At 46.8% G+C, this 17,092-nt stretch overlaps 1 protein-coding gene across 5 annotated transcripts in view; it reads left to right on the top strand.

The window, feature by feature from the left end:
• PER1 (period circadian regulator 1) overlaps positions 1-17,092 on the top strand; it is a 117,865-nt gene that overhangs the window by 19,889 nt on the left and 80,884 nt on the right. For 2 of the 5 annotated variants that reach the window (XM_068274035.1, XM_068274029.1), the window contains exon 1: positions 13,549-13,637. The exons of 2 other annotated variants lie outside the window; for them this stretch is intronic. The gene's annotated coding sequence lies outside the window, so the exon portion shown is untranslated. Of the gene's footprint in view, positions 1-13,548; positions 13,638-16,526; positions 16,601-17,092 lie in introns of those variants that run through there. One more of the 5 variants, XM_068274031.1, reaches the window with a different exon arrangement.

The following is a 17,092-nucleotide window of genomic DNA, read 5'->3' as shown; positions in this document are numbered from 1 at the left end:
ACTCTGCCGTCATAGAGACGGCAGAGTGGGTGGCTCAGGTTCCTGACATGTGGTGGTGACGGCGTTTGAGGCGGGTATGTGCGTCGATTTGTTGTTATCCGTCAGGATATTGCCGTTTCTGTACCAGCGTTCTCTGGTGCTTAAGGGGCAGAGACTGCTGGTACTTTAGGCCCCATTCACACTTGAGCGTTTTGGCGCCGATTTCAGCAAAACACTCAAACGCTAGCGCTTTTGAAAGCGCTAGTGTAATAAAACCCTATGGGCCATTCTTTGCTTTTCAAAATCGCGAAATTCAAACGCGTAGCCTGCACCATTTTCAGGCGACTTCCCGGCGATCACGTTTCAGTGCTATAGAAGAGCTATATGCGATCGCGGAGAAATCGCTGCACTGTCCAGTGATTTTTCCACGTGAAATCGCGGAAAAAATCACTCCCGCAAAATGTGAATGGGGCCTAAGTGGTTAAGGTAAGAAAACAACTTACTTTGAGAGATTATTTTGCTTATACATGTGCTGAAAGGTTATTTTTTATTAATTCGGTGATAAATAAGTCATTTAGGAGAAGTTTTGTGAATAGAGCCCATTGTATTATTATTCAGTATTCAGCCGAATGACACTTCCTGAACACTTAGGCAGGGAACACACTTGACTTTCAGTTTTCCGCGCGCGTTTTTTTGCATACTTTTTCTGCACACCAAGTGTGTTTCCATGCAGGAAAACGCGTGCGTTTTTTCACAGCAGCTGATGTAATTGATACACAAAACTGACAAAATGTGCAGAATCAGGATGCAGAATGTCAGTTTTTTTTCTGCGTGCGAACAACACAGTAAGTGTGCACTAGCACATTGATTAAAATGAGTTCTCAGTTTTTCTGTGCAGAAAACGCGCACGAAAACAGTCAAGTGTGTTCCCTGCCTCAGACCTTATAAGGCCGGCTTTTGTGTGGGCTGACATCATCCTCGCCGGAACAAGGGTTGTGTTTCTGTGACGGTCCGATTATAATATTCATTTTTTTAAATTGAAAACTCCAACGTTTTCTTTTCAAGGTCAGCGCTCCTTCTCTCCTCTCCCTACGCATTTGATGAACTCTATATCATTACGCGTTTGCGTTCTGATGCAAACATGCCTGAGTGAGTCACACCTTCCCCGCACTCACACCGACACACACACACAATTTGCAGAAGACAAGTGTCAAGTTCTTCAGGCGATCCGTGCAATCCCCTCCAAGAAATCCTGCTAATTAGCCCATGAGCTTGTTAAGCTCCACTCCGCACCCCCCGCCACGACGGGAGAAGACAGAATACCACGGAGAGCTTCTTCAGAGCTCACCAGATTCGTCAGAAAACACTCAAGCATTAAACCGAAGAAGAGAGATTCTCAGAGCCCTCAGCTATTTAACGGTACTTATTAGTATTACGTTTAGAGCTGAATTAAAATACTCATGGCTTGTCTTCCACTGTGCACCTATTCAGGCAGGCTTAAAGGACACCCGAGGTGGAAATAAACTAATGCAATTAACAATTGTATCTATTTTCCTTCTCCTTAAATGACTTTTTAAGATATTCCACAGTTTTATTTTATATTTAAATCTACTTTTTAAGTTTTTACTGTTTCATTGTCTCTGCTCAATGACACCTTCATTGAAGTATGCCAGAGCTAAAATCTATGAACTATTGAGCCTTTTTATCTCTTTCCTTCTCTCATAAGCCATTTACTGACAGGAAAGTGTTTCATAGTTGGAATTTCTTATCAGTGAGGGTTACACTGTAGTCTGACCCACTCCTGACTCAGACAGTAACTGCCACTTACATACCTGATGCTTAACTCTTTCAGGCAGGGAAAGAAAAAAAAGGAACACAGCCTAGTTATTTCTTATTTGTATGCTAGGCACTGTACATACGCGACTATCTCATCATGTCACATGTCACCTCGGGTATCCTTTAAAGTCACTCAGAGCTGGAAAAAAAAAGGTTTTATACATACCTGGGGCTTCCCCCAGCCCCATCTGCTCCGATTGCTCCCACGCCGCCATCCTCCGCTGCCCGCAGCTTTGGTACCGGGTCCCGTCACTGACATCAGTCGGGGGCAGTCTGACGTAAAAGACTGGCTCCGACTGATGGAAGTGATGGGACCCCGGTACCGAAAAGCTTAAAAATGTATTTTAACTATTTTGTATACTTTTTAAAAATCAGGATTCTTTTTTTTTTTAGTGATGTAGTTTTTTTCCTGCAATATTCATTTTTGTCATTTCCTGGTGGGCTGGGTTTGCAAAACTGACTTCCTCTGCCAATGTCATGCTAATGTCCGGCTTGGCGGGATTGACCAAAAGTGGGCGTTACCTTGTTTCTGGTTTCACAAACTGAGGAGTGAGAGTTATTTTGGGTACCTGGAGTCGGAGTCGGGAGTTTCACAAACTGAGGAGTCGGAGCTATTTGCATACCTGGAGTCGGAGTTGTGGGTTTACAAACTGAGGAGTCGGAGCTATTTGCATACCTGGAGTCGGAGTTGTGGGCTTACAAACTGAGGAGTCGGAGCTATTTGCATACCTGGAGTCGGAGTTGTGGGTTTACAAACTGAGGAGTCGGAGTGGGATGATTTTTTGTACCGACTCTCCTGCTTAGAGATGTCACCTTATGATGTAACAATATGTCCTTTTTTGGGCATTCCTGAATTCTAGGCAGATGTAGACTTCTCCTAGCTCCGAGGTCTTTGGCTGGTGCTGTCATTCATGGGTTGTGCGCATGGTGAAGTCGAGGTGTGCCCCCTGGCAGCTTCTGTTTGAACTGACTGTAGTATTCACATGCGTGTGCAGCCAATGAAGGAGGAGTTTGGGCAGCTGATCTGCCACACTAAGGCTTTGTTCACAACTAAAATCGAAATCGATGACGGCAGCGACTTTCAATTTTGTGGGCGATTTCCCCCCTCCCAGCGCTCGGGTGGGTGCTGCGTTTTTTTTCACAGCGCTTTCCTAAAGCGATTTTGCACAGCAATTCTACAATGTATTTATTCTTAAAAGCACGAACGCAATCGCCGGATAAAGCAATTTGTGAGCGTTTTGCGCTTTTCCCATACCTTCCATTGTAGCAAAATATGCCCCAAAAATGGTACATGCAGCGCTTTGCTAAGCGGAAAGCGGACTAAAAGTGCTGATATGAACTGTCCCATAAGCATTCATTGTACTAGCGATTTCAGGGCGTTTTTAAAAATCGCTGGCGCTAAAAAAAACAAACGCCCTAGGTGTAAACAAGGCCAAACAGTGGCACATTTTGAACTGGGTGGATGTTTTACAAACCAGCCATCTAGGTACAACCAGAGCTGTGGAGTCGGAACAAAAACATCCGACTCCTCAGTTTATGAAACCACTGACTCTGACTTCCGGTACCCAAAATTGCTCCGACTACTTGACTCCAACTCCGACTCCACAGCTGGGTCCAACATTAAATGATACTACAAGAACGGTATGTCTACAGTGGACGCATGCTTGTGCATTGCAATTTACAGCACAGTACTTACCAAATGCATAAAAAAAGAACCGGAACTAGGGGTTAAACTTCATGCAACAATTATGTTATTTCCGTTTTTTAACAAAAGCGAGTTTTCCACGAGGAATCGTTGTGAGGTGCCCTTCGCATTTTCCTGTGACGTTGGTCCTTTCTGTACCTTCGCAGGGATAATCTCTCCATCACAGAGGAAACTGCGTTCTGGCTCGGCATGGCTTGCAGGCTGGCTTACCTTACGAAAAATCCTTGGCAGGTCCTGAATGTTCGGAGCCTCGGTTTTGCGCAATACAATCTATGTAAATACTCAGGGCCCTGCGTGATCTGTGACGGCCAAAAGTTGACCGCAATTTTTTTTTATTTAAGGAATTAGCCGGCGATTTTTTTTTTTCTCGCCAATAATTTTCTTTCAGTGTTTACGCTTGTCTTTCATGGTACCTTCAGAGCGTAAACAGCAGATGTAGCGGACCCGATGAGCGCATAAACTAATTAAACGCTGTTATGAAATACCCGACACAAAGACAGGATGATAAATGGTGTTGGACCACGGCCACAAAAGTCTTCCTCTTTGCGTGGTCTCGTTTGGGAAAATGATCTGCTGTATGCTTTTCAGAAGTTAAAAGATAAGTTTAAAAATCTCAAAGCCAAACTAAGTTTTCTTAAATGACTGCAGCAAAACAAACTACTTTTGTAAGGTGGCTGCCGCAGGTCATTTTGCCCTTCCAGAGCTCGGACTCTGGGAACATATAACTCCAGCGCCCTCTGGAAAGGGGCGTGGTTAATGCTGCTACTTCCCCTCCCTACCTGTGTTCTGAATAGGAGGGGGAGTTTCAGAGGCGTCTTTTGCTACCTTCACTCCTGATTTGGCCAATGGAGGGGAGGTGTGGTCTAGAGGCGACAGGTGAACAGTCAAGGTGGCAGAGAGCACAAGAGGAAACATGGCAGTGCATACTGTGGCTGGGTCACCTGACCTAGGACTTCCCTCCCCTTCTGTATTGGTTAATGGCGGTGAGGTGTGGCCTAGAGGCAACATGTGAACAGTCAAGGTTGCAGAGAGCGCAAGAGGAAGCTTGGCGGTGCATACTGTGGCTAGGTCACCTGACCTAGGATTTACCTTGCCTCTTTATTGGTCAGTGCAGGAGAGATGTGGCCTAGAGACAACATGTGAACAGCCTAGCTTGCAGAGAGCACAAGAGGGAGCTTAGCGGTGCGTGCTGTGGTTAGCTCACCTGACTTAGGGCCTGTTTCCACTACACGCAGATTTGATGCAGATTGGATGCAGAATGGATGCAGAAAAACTGACTCCAATGAATTCCTATGGGCCTGTTTCCACTAAACGCGATTATTCTGATGCAGATTTTCCCATAGGCACTCATTGGAGTCAGTTTTTCTGCATCCATTCTGCATCCAATCTGCATCAAATCTGCGTGTAGTGGAAACAGGCCCTTAGGGTTTAACTTCCCTCCTGTATTGGCCAAACTAAGTTGCATTGTGAGGTCCTCCTCTGTCTTCCAGTGGAAAATCAGTCTCTTAGTTGCACTGTGAGGTCATCCTCTATCTTCCAGTGGGAGGTTAGCCTCTTAGTTGTATTAGGAGGTAGCCCTTTGTGTTACACTGGATGGCCACGCACTTGGTTACATTGGGAAACCATAATTTGTCTTGCATTGGGAGCTGCTCGTGTGCCTTGTATTGGGAGACTAACCACTTAGTTGCATGGGAAATCTTCCGCTGTCTTGCAGTGGGAGGTCGGCCACTTACTTACATTGAAAAGTCATTCTTGATCTTGCAGTGTGAGGCTAACCACTTACCTGCATTGTGAGGTCATCCTCTGTCTTGCATTGGAAGACCAGACACTTACTTGCACTGGGAGGTCATCCTCTGTCTTGCATTGGAAGGTCAGCCACTTACTTGCACTAGGAGGTCATCCCCTGTCTTGCATTGGAAGGCCAGCCACTTACTTGCAGTAGGAAGTCATCCCCTGTCTTGCATTGGAAGGCCAGCCACTTACTTGCAGTAGGAAGTCATCCTCTGTCTTGCAAGGCCAGACACTTGCTTGCACTGGGAGGTCATCCTCTGTCTTGCATTGGAAGACCAGCCACTTACTTGCACTAGGAAGTCATCCTCTGTCTTGCATTGGAAGGCCAGCCACTGACTTGCAGTAGGAAGTCATCCTCTATCTTGCAAGGCCAGACACTTGCTTGCACTGGGAGGTCATCCTTTGTCTTGCATTGGAAGGCCAGCCACTTACTTGCACTGGGAGGTCATCCTCTGTCTTGCATTGGAAGGCCAGCCACTTACTTGCACTGGGAGGTCATCCTCTGTCTTGCATTGGAAGACCAGCCACTTACTTGCACTGGGAGGTCATCCTCTGTCTTGCATTGGAAGGCCAGCCACTTACTTGCACTGGGAGGTCATCCTCTGTCTTGCATTGAAAGACAAGCCACTTCCTTGCACTAGGAAGTCATCCTCTGTCTTGCATTGGAAGGCCAGCCACTTCCTTGCACTAGTAAGTCATCCTCTGTCTTGCATTGGAAGGCCAGCCACTTACTTGCACTGGGAGGTCATCCTCTGTCTTGCATTGGAAGGCCAGCCATTTACTTGCACTGGGAGGTCATCCTCTGTCTTGCATTGGAAGACCAGCCACTTCCTTGCACTAGGAAGTCATCCTCTGTCTTGCATTGGAAGGCCAGCCACTTCCTTGCACTAGGAAGTCATCATCTGTCTTGCATTGGAAGGCCAGCCACTTCCTTGCACTAGGAAGTCATCCTCTGTCTTGCATTGAAAGGCCAGCCACTTCCTTGCACTAGGAAGTCATCCTCTGTCTTGCATTGGAAGGCCAGCCACTTACTTGCACTAGGAAGTCATCCTCTGTCTTGCATTGGAAGGCCAGCCACTTACTTGCACTAGGAAGTCATCCTCTGTCTTGCATTGAAAGGCCAGCCACTTCCTTGCACTAGGAAGTCATCCTCTGTCTTGCATTGGAAGGCCAGCCACTTACTTGCACTAGGAAGTCATCCTCTGTCTTGCATTGAAAGGCCAGCCACTTCCTTGCACTAGGAAGTCATCCTCTGTCTTGTATTGGATGCCCAGCCACTTCCTTGCACTAGGAAGTCATCCTCTGTCTTGTATTGGAAGGCCAGTCATTTACTTGCACTGGGAGGTCATCCTCTGTCTTGCATTGGAAGGCCAGCCACTTCCTTGCACTAGGAAGTCATCCTCTGTATTGCATTGGAAGGCCAGCCACTCCCTTGCACTAGGAAGTCATCCTCTGTCTTGCATTGGAAGGCCAGCCACTCCCTTGCACTAGGAAGTCATCCTCTGTCTTGCATTGGAAAGCCAGCCACTTACTTGCACTAGGAAGTCATCCTCTGTCTTGCATTGGAAGGCCAGCCACTTACTTGCACTAGGAAGTCATCCTCTGTCTTGCATTGGAAGGCCAACCACTTACTTGCACTAGGAGGTCATCTTCTGTCTTGCATTGGAAGGCCAGCCACTTACTTGCACTAGGAAGTCATCCTCTGTTGTATTGGGATATCAGTTGCACTTATGGATCCCTATGCGGACAGAGGAGCCAACCTATTAGGTAAACTGGTTGCACTTGCTTGTTAGTTGCATTGGTAGGGGGGAGGGGGTACCCATGTGTTGCACCGGGGGTGTCAGCTTATTACATATTTGTTATCTGGGAGGATGGGGGGGGGTCTTTTGATTGCATCAGATGGACAGCGTATAACGGTAATTGAGATGCCAGCCTCTTAGCAGAGCTGGGAATCCGCCTGCATTACCCTAATCAGATGGCTTTGGTGACATCTGAGCGCCGGGCTGTTTTACTGAGTTTTGTAACTCTTCAGACCACTTGCCTCTCCCATGTGATGGGTGATGTAAAGCCATCTTATGGCAGCATGGCAATATGGAGAGTGCTGTCCCCAGAGACGGTCCCAGCAGTCACATCCCTGTGCACACCTTTACATAATGACCTTTATATAAGCTGCTATCGGGCTGCACTGCCCCCCTGCTCTCCTTTATGTAAGGCCCGGGTAACCTGATCGGGGCTGCCTGCTACACACCAGCCTTCTCTCTCTCTGTATGTGTGTGCGAAGGCTGTGTGTGCGAGCCTCATTATCCAAGCTCGCTGATGTCACCCTGGGTATCCCCCAGATCCTCTCCTCCTTCTCCACAATCTCTCTCTACCTCTTCCACTCTAATGCCTGGTACACACTATGCGATTTTATGGTCGATTTACTGTCAGTTATTTCCAACATGTCAGATTTGCTTTTCGATCGATATCTGAGCATTTTCTGATCGATTTCCGTTAACTTTACTAGGAAATCGATCGGAAAATGCTCAGAAATCGATTGAAAAGCAAATCGGACATGTTGGAAATAATCGATCTGACAGTAAATCGACCATAAAATCTCATAGTGTGTACCCAGCATTATAAAGGGACTCTAAAGAGAAAAAAATAAAAAGCAGTTTAACTTTCCAGAGGCTTCTTGCAGCCCCCTGGAGTCATCCTGTGCCTGCGCCATGCTTCCGAGACCCTCCAGTAAGCAGCGGTGACAAAAGCTGGCCGGCCATGCACCTCCTGATAGCTCCCACGTGTATGGCAGCGTTCTGCGCATACGCAGTATGGGAAAATAGCTACTGCGCATGCGACCGCTCCTGGCAATGCACAGTGGCCTCCGCCGGCCAGCTTTGAGGGGGTCACTGCTGCTGGAGGGGTTCGTCGCTGTCTCAGAAGGGCGGCCTGGGAACCGGATGACTCAGGGGGGGCTGTAGGAGGCCCCAGGTAAGTTAAAGTGTACCAGAGCTGTAAAAGAGAACATTTGATACTCACACGCAGCTTCCTCCTGGATCATAAACCCGTCTGAGTCCCACACCGTCCTCCCGCGGTCTGCTGTTTAGCCATGATCAGGCCCAGTCTGGTCCAGTCTGGGTCTTCTGCGCATGCTCGGACCTACCGCGCATGCGCAGTAGACCCGGACTGACGCAACTGAGCCTATTACCGGGGCTGATAGCGGCTGAACGGCAGACCGCGGGAGGATGGTGTGGGACTCAGACGGCTTTATGCTGCTGGAGTAAGGCGTGGGTAAGTATCAAATATTTTTTTTTTTTTTTTTTTTTTACAGCTCTGGTTTACTTTAGCTGACTTTTTTTTTCTCTCGCTTAAATAACCCTTTTAAAGGTGCCCTTTAGCGGTACAATTTTTATAGAACGTTCAAAAATCCAAGTTCCCCAACGGTCAGTAGCTGATAACCCCTTTCCAACTAGAGTGAGTGAGTAAGTGAGTAAGCGAGTGAGTGAGTGAGTGAGTGAGTGAGAGAGAGAGAGAGAGAGAGAGAGAGAGAGAGAGTGCGCTTGTGTGTGTGTGTGTGTGTGTGTGCCAAGCAACCAGTATCTTCCTCTGTGCATAGAACTCTCAGTAACGAACATTCCTTACAGATCACCTGGCAGGAAAATGTCACCACCAGTCATACATTTCAGAATGTAGATCAGGACGGGGAAAAGATTTTACAATGGGCAAACTAAACTGACTAAATCTACAAATTAATATCGTACAAAATAAGTAATTTTATTCATTATGTTATTTTGACTACAGTTCCTCTTTAACTTCCATTCCTCTCTCTTCTCCATCTGGGCAGCTTCTCGCTCTTCCGCTGTCTCTCTCAATCCCTACTATTACAGTATTTGCCTTCTCTGGAACACTATGTTCTTGGCACCGTCTCTGTCTGTCTCATCCTGGGCGTGTCTCTTATGAGCACAAGTCCAACTAGTTTCTGTGTTGTCAAAAGAAGTGTTATGGGCACAAATCTGCGTCCTTCTAAGAAAATGTATAATTTATAAGTGCAATAACTGAAGAAAAAACGCGAATCTAAATGTTTTGATGATTTTTTTTTTTTAATTTAAATTTTTGGACCAGAGAGCGCTGTTTAGCGTAAAAGTTTAAAGAGACACCGAGCACTTCATAAAAATGAAAGTTCCACTTACCTGGGGCTTCCTCCAGCCCACTGTAGGTCGCAAGGTCCCCCGGCGTCCTCCTGGCTCCTCTCCCGGTCCCCGGCTGGCTGCTCCTTTAGCAGACGACTTCGGCCTCCGATCGTCGTCCGATCTGCTTCCCTCTTCCTGATGAGCGTACTCACACCGGGCAGCTATGGGTCAGCACGCCGGCTGGCATGAGAATCTTGCGCATGCGCAGTTCTCTAATATTGAACCGCACATGCGCAGGACTCTCACCCCTGCTGGCATGATGTCTTGTAGCCGGCCAGGAAGAGGGAAGCAGACTTGGCGACTTCAGTCCAAAGTTGTCTGCTAATGGAGCCGCCAGCCGGGGACCGGGAGAGGAGCCAGAAGGACCTTGCGACCCCCGGAGGAAGCCCCAGGTAAGTGGAAATGTCATTTTTATGTAGTGCTCGGTGTCTTTTTAAGTAAACCTGAGGGCCCTTTCACACTGTGGCAATGCTACCGCCGCCTAATGAAACCCTAAGGGGAAGTTTATACTTTCCATGTTGCCGGACGCTACGTCGGAAGTGCCCAATTTAATGCTAGCACAGAACTATGTTACCGTGTGGAAATTGCCCTCTAACGGTACAATTTTCAGTGACGAAACACCCAAGCGATGCGAACAGAAATAAAGTGTCCTAATACATCGATTATGTCACCAACAACAAACCAATCTACTTCCTATCCATCAAAACTGATTATAAACAACAGGGCTGAGGAGTGGCTACAAAAAACTCCAGGTACTCAAAATTGCTCCGACTGCGCCTCTCCGATTCCATTCCACAGCCCTTGCAGGGCTCTGAAGTGGGTCCAAAAATCATCCAACTACTCATTTTATGAAACTCCGACTCCAGGTAACCTCCGACTCCACAGCCCTGATAAACAAAATTTTTCCAATCCACTTCATTGGTCTGCAAAGCAACAGTAGAACTCTATGAGAGTGTTTCCTTGCAGGGCTGTGGGGTCGGAGTCGAGGAGTCGTAGCAATTTTTGAGTACCTGGAGTCAGTCGGTAGTTCCAAAAACTGAGGAGTTGGAGTGTGAGTCGGATGATTTTTGTACGCACTCCATAGCCATGCAAGGGCTGTGTAGTTGGAGTCGGAGCAATTTTGGGTACCTGGAGTCTGAGCAGATAGTTCCATAACTGAGGAGTTGGAGTCGGATGATTTCTGTACCGACTCTGCAGCCCTGTAAATTCCTCTGCAGTGTTGCGTTCGCAGACTGAGTGCAAAGGTGTTGCATGCAGCCATTTGGGAGCAATCCCAGGACGATCGCATTCAATAGCTGCAAAGCCAAATCACGATCGCTTCCGGAATCGCATCGAAAATCGCGGTTCATCACGATTTGAAAATCGCAAGTGATTTCCGAATCAGAAATGTAGCCATCTGTCAGAGAATTATGCCTGGCACACACAATGAGATTTTCTGGCAGATTTACTGCCAGATCGAGGATTTCCAACATGTCTGATGAATGGAAAAATCGATCAGACAATCAATTGGAAATCAGATCGGACATGTTAGAAATAATCGATCTGGCGGTTAATCTGCCAGAAAATCTCACGGTGTGTATCTACCGGTAGCATTAGTTGGGCCAAGCTGTGTACGCACTGCGTTGTAAAGAGTTAATGTGCTGTGGAAATTCTGGCGAGAAATGTCAAGTACAAAGTTGTTTACAGTCTTGGACACCTCAAATAGATTTGGCCCAGCATGCTTAGCAAGAAATACAGAGAATTAAAGGGAGTTTGAACTGAGGACTGAGAGAAGGTGACGTTTGTTTTCTTTTTAAAGTACATTTTGAACCAAAGAAAAGTTTATCTACCGAAGTGCACAGTTCACAGAGATCAACCCACTAACGCTTCAGTGCTGCTTCTAAGCCGATGCGAATGCTTGTTAGTTTCTATGGTCGCTTCATGCTCTCAGTAGAACATTTCTACCGCTATACCTTATTTCTACCGAGATATCCTAAAAACGTAGCTTCTAATAAATAAGTTTAAAATTGTTAAAATTGGTCCCATAACGTAACTGGGAGAGGGGAAGGAAATTCAAGAGCCTTGTGAGTGAGGCTCTTTCCCAGACTTTATCTTATCTAAACAAACATCACCCCGCCATACAACCAACATGTTTCACCAAGTAAAAGATAGGGGCTTTGTCAGGGGTACTATAACAAAGTACTAGAATGCTCAAAAGTGTGTCATAGCCTTACGGCTATTATGACACGCATTCTGTGCGGAATGTTCGTTGCTGAGAGTTCTATGCACAGAGGGAGATACTGCTTGCTTGGCAGTTGGAAAAAGCCGTTATTTCCCAAAATGCAACGAGGTTCACAGATGGCAAACTGTCAGGACCTTGGTCATCAGGGCTGTGGAGTCGGAGTCGAGGAGTAGGAGTTGGAGCAATTTTGGGTACCTGGAGTCGGAGTTGAGGGTTTCATAAACTGAGGAGTCAGAGGATTTTTGTACCCGACTCCACAGCCCTGATGGTCATGACATCACACTGTGGGAGGGGTTTCACCACAATATTAGTCATACAGATGCCCCTGATGATCTGTTTGGGAAAAGGAATAGATTTCTCATGGCAAAGGGGATATCAGCTACTTATTGGGATGAAGCTCAATCCTGGGTTAAAGTTCCTCTTTAAACTGCTCCACTGCACTATGCAGAAGGGGGAGGATCCAGATCCCCCGCGGTCGCTGTAGTTACGACACTTAGTTTGAGACTGTTCAGTAAATGATAAATCTTAACCAGTTAATGTATTTAATGTATTTACGTATCTCGCCGCGATTGACGCTGTGCGCGCTCCCGCTCGCTGATCTAAGTACCTCTGTCAATGATTGCCGGCATCAATGAAATGCCTGCGGTCATTGTAACAAGCACAGTAACACATACACACGCTACTTCCTGTTCGCGTACTAACCATACACGCAGGAAGAATCGGTGTGGGGACATTTTGTGGCCAAATAGTAAGATTACACCTATGTACATTTTTTTAAATTAAAAATTACGTATATCTCCCAATAAAATTAACCTTTTACCTCCCTTACTCTCCCATAGTGACCAAAACAAATAATTTGCATTAAAAAAAACTAAAATAAAACATAGTTACGTTAGGGACTCAACTTTTTTAATATGTACTGTCAGGTTTGCAAATAAGGGCTTGTAATTCGTGACGGACGCAAAACTAAAAAAAATACACCTTTGTTTCCAAATAAAATATTGGCGCCATACATTGTACTAGGGACATAATTTAAATGGTGTAATAAACCGGGCGGGACAAACGGTCAAATAATATATATGGGTTTTAATTACACTAGCATGTATTATTTTAAAACTATAATGGCCAAAAACTGAGAAATAATTAATTTTTTCCATCATTCCAGTTAAAATGCATGTAGAATAAAATAATTCGTAGCAAAATGTACCGCCAAAAGAAATCCTAATTGGTGGTGCAAAAAACAAGGTATAGATCATTTAGTTGTGATAAGTAATGTTAAAGTTATTGGCGAATGAAAGGGAGGAGCGCTGAAAGGTAAAAATTGGTCTGGTCCATAAGGGGATAACCCCCTCAGTGGTGAAGTGGTTAATATTGTAATTTGGCCAATAACTTAGACTGTTTTAGATATTGGCCCCATACGCAATTGAGTTTGACATTCCTGTGTTAAACCATTGCGCTCCCTAGTTTTGGATGCAGCTGTTAGTTTCTAAGGAGGAATCAGCATTGCTTAACAGGTGCCAGAGGCATGTCATGTCGCAATGAGGGGTTAAATGGAGGATTTATCCTCAATGACATAATTGAGAGTGATGATCACCTAGATATTTCACTGCAGCAGCAGCACAGGGGTTAATTACGACTGATCCATGCTTCTGTATTTGCAATTTGCATGTTATGCAGGAGCTGCTCTGCCATTGGCTGCTTTCTAGTTTCCAATCACAGAGCATGGAAAGGGGGGGCCGACAGCACTGTCTTCCACGTGAGGGGTGAATATTCCACAGGGTGGGGCGGGGACACTGTGGAGCAGGCGGCCTATGGGAAGGCAGGGGAGGAGGGGCTGACAGGAGATCAGAGCTGAGAGCTGCAAGGTAGAGGTACAGTGGAGAGAAGACGTGATCGAGGGCACAGGCCGGACCCAGAGAAGAATGAGACAGACAAGGTAGGCAGACATTTACCTGGAGAGGGGTCACTAGGGATGCTGCTCTGCTGGGGGTGCTGTACACTGGAGGGGACACTGCTCAGGGATCTGAAAATGCTATACACAGGAGGACATTGGACTCTAGGATATGGGGATGCTATACACAGGAGGGGAGACTGCATAGGGAACTGGGAATACTTTACCCAGGAGGAGGCACTGCTCAGGGATCTGGGGCTGCTGTACACAGGAGGGGATGCTGCTCTGCTGAGGATGCAGGACTCTGGTGTCAGTAAATGCTGTACACAGGAGGACATGGGACTCTAGGATCTGGAGATGCTGTACACAGGAGGGGGGGGGGGGGCACTGCTAAGGGATCTGGGGATGCTATACTCAGGAAGACACACTGCTCTGAGGTCTGGGTATGTTGTACATAGGAGGATACGGGACTCCAGGATCCTGGGATGCTGTACACAGGACTCAGGAGGGGACACTTCTCAGGGATCTGAGAATGCTGTACACAGGAGGACGCAGGACTCCAGAATCTGGTATGTTGGCCACAGGAGTACTTGGGAATCTGGGATCTGAGAATGATAGGCACTGAAGGACACAGGACTCTTGGATCTGTGGATGCTGTACACAGGAAGACGCAGGACTCTGTAAATGATGGGTACAGGAGTATATGGGATGAGAGAATGATAGGCACTGGAGGACGCAAGACTCTGAGACCTGGAAATAATGTGCACAGGAATACATGGGACTCCGGGAATTATAGGCACAGAAAATTGCAGTACTTCTGTATTAGGGGATCCTGTGCACTTTAGTACATGGGGGTCCGGGGATAATGGGCACTGGAGTACATGGACCTCTAGGGATCTGGAAATGATAGGCACTGGATACCTCAGTATTAGTTATTAGTGGATGATGTGCACAGGAGGACACAGGACATATTTTCTTTATCCTGTCATCTCCAAAGACTAATCACAACTACACAGAACTCATCATTAACATAAATGTACAGAGCCAGATCCAGTGCACTCCTGAGACTGTGGGAAGCTTGTCCTGGGCAGCCCTGTGCTCGGAATGTAGGTTAGCGCTATGGAGTCCTGGCACTCCCCCTGGTTACGCCACAGTAGAATGCAGGCGTGTGTGGGCTGCCCAGGTGCATGCGCTGTGGCGGGTCAGAGATCCATGTCAGAGTGTGGACACCTCTCTGTAATTGCACTGATAGAACAGCAGGGGGGTGGGGGGGTGCCAAGGCACGGGAAGGGGGAAGGTTTGCTTAGACAATTTATATCACAAGTAGAGATAGGTGTTATTATTTAGTATATGTATAGCACTGACATAGTGCTATTCAGTAGAGTATATTATCTTGTCACCTAACTGTCCCTCAGAGGGGCTCACGATCTAATCCCTGCCATAGTGACATGTCTATGTATGTATTGTATAGTCAGTGTATGTATCGTAGTCTAGGGCCAATTTAGGGGGAAGCCAATTAACTTATCTGAATGTTTTTGGGATGTGCTGCAATTTTGTAACTTGCTTTTAAAGTGTTATGCCGTTTGATGGTGATTATAATATGCTACTGAGAGAACAATGTTCCAAAATGTTCAGATTTGCATGTGATGCTGGTCACTCCACAACCTTGCCACAGAGGAAGCCCCACTGTTTGTTTTTATTGTTCCTGCATGTGGGTGGGCATTACGTGCAGAGAAGTGTCTGCTGGGTCTTTGTCCTGAGAATTTAAGGTGGTTTACAGCTGACTTACTTTCTGGCAGGTTCAATAACTTAGTTCACTCTTCCAATTACCTGTTGTTATTATGAATAATTAACTTTATTTATAAAGTGCTAACATACTACGCAGCGCTGTTCCAAAGATAGGAGGAGAAGTTACAATGTTAAACAGTATTACACAGGGACATTATAGCGTTCAACAATGCCACACGGAATTGTGATATAACACTGTAGGGAAAAATATAGCAGACAAGTCACTGAGTCCATATGGTGGCAGGGAGGAGCCCAAGGGGGGAGAGCCCTGCCAAATAGGCTTGCAATCTAAGGGGTGGGTAGAGAGACATGTAAGTTTACGGGAGGGGGATGGAGATATGAAGATTGTGGGTAAGCAATGGTGAACACATGGGTCTTTAAGGCCTGCTTGAATGAGTTGGAGGTGGGGGGGGGGGGGGGGGGGCTAATGGGTGGAGGCGGGCGTTCCATGGAGTAGTAGTGGCTGCTCTGGAGAAGTCCTGGAGCCTTATGAGAGAGCAAGTGATGTGAGGGGTTGACATCCATACAGTGTTGGAGGAGTAGTCCCCTTGTTCTTGCGCTGTCTCCCCCATTAGCAGTCTGCAATTGATGGGCCAGAGATTGCTCTATTTCGGCACTGGAGGCTTCGCAAGTCTTCGGGAGCCCGAGTGCTCCCAAAGACGGCTGGCTCCATACAGTACTGCGCATGCGCGAGCACGCACTCTTGCGCACTTGCAGAGGCTTTCTCCTACTAAGGTAAGTGTCTGACTTTATCATAATAAACTTCTGGTACCTTTTAAGGTTTTCACCAGAGGATCCCTCACTTTCTGGGAAGAGACGAGTCAGATTTCAGAACTGTATGCATTTTTTCAGAAGCTGGTATCTCTTGAGGGATCTTCACTAAACGTTACATAATGTGTGACTCCATGCTGCCATCTAGTAGTGCACCCCAGAGGTGCTGGGTTTGTACAACAGCCATGTGTTGTACAATCACAGCAGTAATGAGTGTAATTTGAATTGTGCACTGCATTAACTCGCCACCTACTGGTTGCAGAGCAACATTTGGCCTGAGAATGTAGGACATGATCTGATAGTTATAGGTGGAGGCAGAGAAAGAGTGTCCATGACCTGATTACAGAGTGTAATTATTTGCCACATAACTAGAGAGTTCTAGAGAGATGAGCACCAGGTGTATGGAGGCTGAGAGAAAGAGAGAGCTGTGGGACACATTGCTAGTAAAGGTAAGTGAGGTAAAACTGTTAACCACATGACTATAGACGGAGAGAAAGCTATACTCCACATGGCTAGAGAGGGAAAGAAAGAGAACTCTTCACCTCATAGCTAGAGAGAGAGAGAGAGCTGTGCATCACTTGGCTAGAGACAGAGAGAGCTGTGCACCAGGTAGAGAGAGGCCTGGGGAGAGGGCTGTGTCCCACAGGACTGAAGAGAGAGCTGCGTACCACAGGGCTGAAGAGAGAGAGCTATGTACCACAGAGCTGTAGAGGTAAAGAGCGGTGTACCACAGGGCTGGAGAGGGAGAGCTGTGTACCACAGGGCTGGAGAGAGGGAGAGCTGTGTACCACAGGGCTGAAGAGAGAGAGCTATGTACCACAGGGCTGTAGAGGTAGAGAGCGCTGTACCACAGGGCTAAAGAGAGAGAGCGGTGTACCACAGGGCTGGAGAGAGGGAGAGCTGTGTATCACAGGGCTGGAGAGAGGGAGATCTGTGTACCA

Source organism: Hyperolius riggenbachi, chromosome 3 (assembly GCF_040937935.1).
Source record: "Hyperolius riggenbachi isolate aHypRig1 chromosome 3, aHypRig1.pri, whole genome shotgun sequence".
In the NCBI taxonomy this organism is placed as follows: domain Eukaryota; kingdom Metazoa; phylum Chordata; class Amphibia; order Anura; family Hyperoliidae; genus Hyperolius; species Hyperolius riggenbachi.
The sequence above is the reverse complement of the archived record's forward strand: the minus strand, read 5'-3'. Positions and strand labels throughout refer to the sequence as shown.